Here is an 8,821-nt window from a genome sequence, read left to right on the forward strand (position 1 = left end):
GGCTAAAGAAAGTTATCCCTACAAAATCATATAGTCTGGCTATGCTCTATCTTCACCACACAAAAATATTTAAATCATGCACAACCCCGATGACAAGCCAAGCAATTGTTTCATACTTTTGACATTCTCAAAACTTTTCAATCTTCACGCAATACATGAGCGTGAGCAATGGACATAGCACTATAGGTGGAATAGAGTGGTGGTTGTGGAGAAGATAGTCTCACATGAACTAGGCGTATCAACAGGCTATGGAGATGCCCATCAATAGATATCAATGTGAGTGAGTAGGGATTGCCGTGCAACGGATGCACTAGAGCTATAAGTATATGAAAGCTCAAAAAGAAACTAAGTAGGTGTGCATCCAACTTGCTTGCTCATGAAGACCTAGGGCATTTTGAGGAAGCCCATCATTGGAATATACAAGCCAAGTTCTATAATGAAAGATTCCCACTAGTATATGAAAGTGATAACATGAGAGACTCTCTACTATGCAGATCATTGTGCTACTTTGAAGCACAAGTGTGGTAAAAGGATAGTAACATTGTCCCTTCTCTATTTTTCTCTCATTTTTTTAATTATTTGGGCCTTTTCTCTTTTTCATGGCCTCTTTTCTTTCTCTTTTTATTATTATTTTTCGTCGAGAGTCTCATCCCGACTTGTGGGGGAATCATAGTCTCCATCATCCTTTCCTCACTGGGACAATTCTCTAATAATGATGATCATCACACTTTTATTTTTCTTACAACTCAACAATTACAACTCGATACTTAGAACAAAATATGACTCTATATGAATGCCTCCGGCGGTGTACCGGGATATGCAATGACTCATGAGTGATATGTATGAAAGAATTATGAACGGTGGCTTTGCCACAAATACGATATCGACTACATGATCATGCTAAGAAATATGACAATGATGGAGTGTGTCATAATAAATGGAACGGTGGAAAGTTGCATGGCAATTTATCTCGGAATGGCTATGGAAATGCCATAATAGGTAGCTATGGTGGCTGTTTTGAGGAAGGTATATGGTGGGTGTATGTTACCGGCGAAAGGTGTGCGGTATTAGAGAGGCTAGCAAAGGTGGAAGGGTAAGAGTGCGTATAATCCATGGACTCAACATTAGTCATAAAGAACTCATATACTTATTGCAAAAATCTAGAAGTTATCAAAGCAAAGTATTACGCAACTACTCAACTAGCATGACTTTAATATCACCATCTCCATATCTCAAAACAATTATCAAGTATCAAACTTATCATAGTATCCAACACACTCATAAGAAAGTTTTATTATTAATGTTGTGTACCAAGCATGTTAGGATTTTAAGCAAATGACCATGCTATTTAAGACTCAAAATAATCTAAGTGAAGCATGAGAGATCAATAGTTTCTATAAAACAAATCCACCACCGTGCTCTAAAAGATATAAGTGAAGCACTAGAGCAATATTATATAACTCAAAAGATATAAGCGAAGCACATAGAGTATTCTAGCAAATTCCAAATCATATATGGCTCTCTCAAAAGGTGTGTACAGCATGGATGATTGTGGTAAACTAAAAAATAAAGACTCAAATAATACAAGACGCTCCAAGCAAAACACATATCATGTGGAAAATAAAAATATAGCTCCAACTAAAGTTACCGATTGAAGTAGACGAAAGAGGGGATGCCTTCCGGGGCATCCCCAAGCTTTGGATTTTAGGTGTCCTTAGATTATCTTGGAGGTTCCATGGGAATCCCCGATCTTAGGCTCTTTCCACTCCTTGTTCCATAATCCATCAAATCTTTACCCAAAACATGAAAACTTCACAACACAAAACTTAAAGTAGAAAATCTCATGAGCTCCGTTAGCGAAAGAAAATAAAAGACCACTTCAAGGTACTGTAATGTACTCCTTATTTATTTATATTTGTGTTATACCTACTGTATTCCAACTTATCTACGGTTTATAAACAATTTTACTAGCCATAGATTCATCAAAATAAGCAAACAGCACACGAAAAACAGAATCTGTCAAAAATAGAATAGTCTGTAGTAATCTGTAGCTAGCACAAGATCTGGAACCCCAAAAGTTCTAAAATAAATTTCTGGACGTGAGGAATTTATCTATTAATCATATGCAAAAATAATTAACTAAATAGCACTTTCCAAATAAAAATGACAGCAGTTCTTGTGAGCGCTGAAGTTTCTATTTTTTATAGCAAGTTCAATAAGACTTTCCCCAAGTCTTGCCAACGGTTCTACTTGGCACAAACATTGATTAAACACAAAAAACACAAACAAAACAGAGGCTAGAAAAATTATTTATTACTAAACAGGAGCAAAAATCAAGGAATAGAAATAAAATTGGGTTGCCTCCCAACAAGCGCTATCGTTTAACGCCCCTAGCTAGGCATAACAATCAAGAATAGATCTAGGTATTGCCATCTTTGGTAGGCAATCCATACGTGGCTCTCATAGTAGATTCATAAGGTAATTTAATTTTCTTTCTAGGAAAGTGTTCCATGCCTTTCCTCAATGGAAATTGGAATCTAATATTTCCTTCCTTCATATCAATAATTGCACCAATCGTTCTAAGGAAAGGTCTACCAAGAATAATAGGACATGAAGGATTGCAATCTATGTCAAGAACAATAAAATCTACGGGCACATAATTCCTATTTGCAACAATAAGAACATCATTAATTCTTCCCATAGGTTTATTAATAGTGGAATCCGCAAGGTGCAAGTTTAGAGAGCAATCATCAAAATCACGGAAACCTAACAAATCACACAAAGTCTTTGGAATCGTGGAAACACTAGCACCCAAATCACACAAAGCATAGCATTCATGATCTTTAATTTTAATTTTAGTAGTTGTTTCCCACTGATCATAAAGTTTTCTAGGGATAGACACTGCCAATTCAAGTTTTTTTCATAAGATTGCATCAAGGCATTAACGATATGTTTAGTAAATGCTTTATTTTGACTATAAGCGTGAGGAGAATTTAGCACAGATTGCAACAAGGAAATACAATCAATCAAATAGCAATTTTCATAGTTAAATTCCTTGAAATCCATCATAGTGGGTTTAGCAACATCTAGGGTTTTAATTTCTTCAATCCCACTTTTATCAAATTTAGCATCAAGATCAACAAATTCTGAATTCTTGGAACGCCTTCTAGGTAAAGGTGGATCATATTCAGTCCCATCATTATCAAGATTCATATTGTAAAACAAATATTTAATACGGGACACATCAATAACTTTTAGATCTTCATCTATATTTTCATAGGAACTATAAGAACACACTCTTATAAAGGCATCTTTCTTAGCACGCATCCTAGCGGTTCTTTCTTTGCACTCATCAATGGAAATTCTCATGGCTTTAAGAGACTCATTGATATCATGCTTAGGTGGAATAGATCTAAGTTTCAAAGAATCAACATCAAGAGCAATTCTATCAACGTTCCTAGCCAAATCATCAATCTTAAGCAATTTTTCTTCAATCATAGCATTAAAATTCTTTTGCAAAGTAATAAATTCTTTAATATTAGATTCAAAATCATAGGGCATATTATTATAATTTCCATAAGAATTGTTGTAGGAATTACCATAATTATTAGAGGAATTACTAGGATAAGGCCTAGGATTAAAATTTCCTCTATACGCGTTGTTACCAAAATTGTTTCTACCAAGAAAATTCACATCTATAGATTCATTATTATTCTCAATCAAAGTAGACAAGGGAATATCATTAGGATCGGAAGAAACACTCTTATTAGCAAATAATTTCATAAGTTCATCCATCTTTCCACTCAAAACATTAATTTCTTCTATCGCATGCACCTTTTTATTAGTAGATCTTTCAGTATGCCATTGAGAATAATTAACCATAATATTATCTAGGAGTTTAGTAGCTTCTCCTAAAATGATTTCCATAAAAGTGCCTCCCGCGGCCGAATCTAAAAGATTTCTAGAAGCAAAATTCAATCCGGCATAAAAATTCTGAACAATCATCCATAAATTTAAACCATGAGTAGGGCAATTACATATCATTAATTTCATTCTCTCCCAAGCTTCTGCAACATGTTCATGATCAAGTTGCTTAAAATTCATAATATCGTTTTTAAGAGAGATGATCTTAGCGGGAGGAAAATACTTAGAGATAAAAGCATCTTTGCACGTATTCCATGAATCAATACTACTTTTAGGCAAAGACGAAAACCAAGCTTTAGCACGATCTCTAAGCGAAAAAGGAAATAGCTTCAATTTAACAATATCATTATCCACATCTTTCTTGTTTTGCATGTCACACAAATCAACGAAGCTATTTAGATGGGTAGCGGCATCTTCACTTGGAAGGCCGGAAAACGGATCTTTCATGACAAGGTTCAGCAAAGCAGTATTAATTTCACAAGATTCAGCATCGGTAAGAGGAGCAATCGGAGTGCTAATAAAATCATTGTTGTTGGTATTGGTGAAGTCACACAATTTAGTATTATCTTGAGCCATCGTGACAAGCAAGCAAACAAACACACAAGCAAACAAAAAGCAAGCGGAAAAAAAGAGGCAAATAGAGAGGGAGGATAGAGAGAGAGGGCGAATAAAACGGCAAGGGTGAAGTGGGGGAGAGGAAAACGAAAGGCAAATGGCAAATAATGTAATGCGGGAGATAAGGGTATGTGATGGGTACTTGGTATGTTGACTTTTGCGTAGACCTCCCCGGCAACGGAGCTAGAAATCCTTCTTGCTACCTCTTGAGCATTGTGTTGGTTTTCCCCGAAGAGGAAGGGATGATGCAGCAAAGTAGCGTAAGTATTTCCCTCAGTTTTTGAGAACCAAGGTATCAATCCAGTAGGAGGCTACGCGTGAGTCCCTCGTACCTGCACAAAACAAATAAATCCTCGCAAGGGGTTGTCAATCCCTATAAGGCCACTTACGAGAGTGAGATCTGATAGATATGATAAGATAATATTTTTGGTATTTTTATGATAAAATATGCAAAGTAAAATAAAGGCAAAGTAAATAGCAAAGGAAATAACTAGTGGCTTCACTAGTGGCTTCAATGTATGATAAAGATAGACCCGGGGGGCCATAGGTTTCACTAGTGGCTTCTCTCGAGAGCATAAGTATTCTACAGTGGGTGAACAAATTATTGTTGAGCAATTGACCGAATTGAGCATAGTTATGAGAATATCTAGGTATGATCATGTATATAGGCATCACGTCCGAGACAAGTAGACCGACTCCTGCCTGCATCTACTACTATTACTCCACTCATCGACTGCTATCCAGCATGCATCTAGAGTATTAAGTTAAAAACAGAGTAACGCCTTAAGCAAGATGACATGATGTAGAGGGCTAGGCTGATGCAATATAAAGAAAACCCCATCTTGTTATCCTCGATGGCAACAATACAATACGTGCCTTGCTGCCCTTACTGTCAGCAGAAAAGGACACCACAAGATTGAACCCAAAGCTAAGCACTCTCTCCCATTGCAAGAAAGATCAATCTAGTAGACGAAACCAAACTAATAATTCGAAGAGACTTGCAAAGATAACCAATCATACATAAAAGAATTCAGAGAATATTCAAATATTATTCATAGATAGACTTGATCATAAACCCACAATTCATCGGTCTCAACAAACACACTGCAAAAAGAAGATTACATCGAATAGATCTCCACAAGAGAGGGGGAGAACATTGTATTGCGATCCAAAAATAGAGAAGAAGCCATCTAGCTACTAACTATGGACCCGTAGGTCTGAGGTGAACTACTCACACTTCATCGGAGAGGCTATGGTGTTGATGTAGAAGCCCTCCGTGATCGATGCCCCCTCCAGCGGAGCTCCGGAATAGGCCCCAAGATGGGATCTCGTGGATACAGAAAGTTACGGCGGTGGTATTAGGGTTTTGGCTCCGTATCTCATCGTTTGGGGGTACGTAGGTATATATAGGTGCAAGGAGTACGTCGGTGGAGCAACAGGGGGCCCACGAGGGTGGAGGGCACGCCTGGTGGGGGTGGGCATGCCCCCTACCTTGCGGCCTCCTGTTTCTTCTCTTGACGTAGGGTCCAAGTCTCCCGGATCATAATCTTCCTAAAAATCACGTTCCCGAATGTTTCATTCCGTTTGGACTTCGTTTGATATTCATTTTCTTCGAAACCTTAAAACAGGCAAAAAACAACAATTCAGGGCTGGGCCTCCGGTTAATAGCTTAGTCCCAAAAATAATATAAAAGTGGATAATAAAGCCCAATAATGTCCAAAACAATAGATAATATAGCATGGAGCAATCAAAAATTATAGATACATTGGAGACGTATCACTACTACTGGTGGCCGGCGGAGACGTCTTGATGGTCGACCTACGCGAGGGAGACGAGGTGAGGAGGAGGTGCTTGGCTGGAGGGTTCAAGCCGCGGGAGGAGCGGGCGGTGGAGTGGTGGTTGGTGGAGTTTTTTGGATCGGGAGCGATCCTAAGGAAGAAGGTGAGAGGGGGCTAGCTGGCGTGAGGAAAACAAGGGAGGTTGTCTAGTGGCGGCGCAGTTCTGGATTAGAGGGATGGGACAGCTAGGGCTAGGGTTTGACTGTATATAAAGCAGGTGGATTTTTGGGTAGGGGCTATATCGTCGCTCCGATCGCAATCGGACGGTCGAGAAGAAAATAGGTAGGGAGTACAAATAAGAAAACGGAGATGTTTTAGGGATGTTAGGGGATGATCCGGACCCATCGGTGATGACTGAGCGGGTTGGGTTCGGGGAAGTTTCGGACGCGCGTGTGAGGGGGGCGGTATTGTGCACTTTGCAAAGAGGCTCAAACGGTCGGACAACAACAAGAACTGTTGGTCTCGAAAGGGACAACGAAGGCAACGGGGAGAAGCGAGAACTATGAACGGATGCAAGTTCTATGAAAACATGCGAATGCAATGCACATGATGCGATCATGAATGCAACGCACAAATAAAACACACGGCAACAACGAAAAACATGGAAGGCGTCTTGAGCGTTGGTCTCGGGTCGTCACAACACTCCTCCACTTACAAGAGATCTCACCCCGAGATCTAGGAATGACAACCGGAAGCGTAAGAGAAGAGGTAAAACTAAGTTGCTTCTTTGACAAACGAGTGAAACCACAAACCTTCAGAGGTTGAACAACTTGAAATAAAGAATACAACAAAGATGAACGAAGTTGAAAACACTCTGTTAGAAAAAAGGAACAAGGAACACAACGAGAACCTTGTAGGTTGAAATACATAAGAAATGGGTTACAATGGACAATAAGTACATGAAAGCACTCCGGTTGAAATGAGATGTAGAAGGAATAATAAAGATCAATTACGACAACACTCTGGTTGGAAATGGAAGGCATAGAACATGAACTTGGCAAAATGAAAGTAATTGGATGAGACTCCGGTTAAAAGAGGAATGATAGACACAACACTCCGGATAAATGGATAAGCAATAAAAGAACATGGTATTTACAAAACGAGATGATGGTTCGAAGGGAGCAACATCACAATGACTCTGGAACAAAATAATAGAAGTTAGATTGTTGGGTTAAAGGGACGGAGAAGAAAATGGCAACTTCTCCCTCAAATGAATTTGAAAGAGCATCCTTAGGAGAATGACTTGAACGGAGTTGTTGGAACAATCAACAACGAAAAGAATAAGCTTGTCGTGGACTTATGGAAAACATATCAAAATTATGAGGTGACGACCGGCCACTAAAGGAAACAATGGATTGGTTTAGATCGCGAAAATATGAAAACTTCTTTCGCCGAGAGGACAGGAGAAAACTTGGATCATTGATAAGCACCACAATAGCAAGATTCCTTAGGGAAGGCTGTAGGTGAAATATAACCCAAGATAACTCCAACAAAGAGATCGATTGGTTGAAAAGATCTCTTGAACGAAGAGTAAATGATGGATTTAAATATGTCACTCTTGAAAAGTTGTGAATCATGAAACACGAAGGGGGATTGTCAAGAATGACATAACACCACCTCAAAGGATAAGGTAGAAGGAATTGCACTTAGAAATGCAAGATGAAGAATGTTTGAGCACGTCCAAAAAGAATCTTGAAGAACACGTGAAGAAAGAAAGGGACCCTTGACGAACCACCATGTTGAGCCTTCGTGAGAACTCCGATTATAAAAGAATGATAGGAAAGTTGCAAAGAACTCTGGAGGAGCCTTGCAATGATTTAGTTGGAGATTTGTGAAGATATAACCGAGAAAACTTGGAACTCCAGAAACGAAAGATGAACAACTTAAACCGAGATATTGGTATCCTGAACAAACTCCGGAAGAAGGAATTAAACACTTGGATGAAACAAGAATAAGAATTATGCTATGCGTATCCTTCATCAATTTAAATTGATGACAAGCAACGGATTTGTCATACTACTTATTCTCGTTGAAGGAGATTAAGGGGAGATATAGCGCAAAACTTGGGAAGTTCTTCCTGAGCCACCGGTAGGACTGTAAGGAACAAATGAATTGATATGATAAGAATGGAAGTGAAATTCTTAAACAAACCACTGTGCCAATGAAAACGAATGAAGAGAAGAGAATGAATCACTGGAAATAATTAGAAAAAAACAAAGATACTTGAGTGAATCAAGATGCAAGAGAACGAAGAGATCGCGAACTGATTAACGAATACTTGAACGATGCACCGGTAAGACTTGGGAACGAGAGCTAAAAGATGAGAATGAGTAATATTCAGAAATTATGGCCTTTGAATGATCGAGAAAGGAAAAAAACCTCATGAAATGCTTCGGATGGGTATGAATAGATTTCTCACAATCGAAAACAATTATGAGGATGAC

The sequence above is a fragment of the Triticum urartu genome, chromosome 5 (assembly GCF_003073215.2).
Source record: "Triticum urartu cultivar G1812 chromosome 5, Tu2.1, whole genome shotgun sequence".
NCBI classification, from domain to species: domain Eukaryota; kingdom Viridiplantae; phylum Streptophyta; class Magnoliopsida; order Poales; family Poaceae; genus Triticum; species Triticum urartu.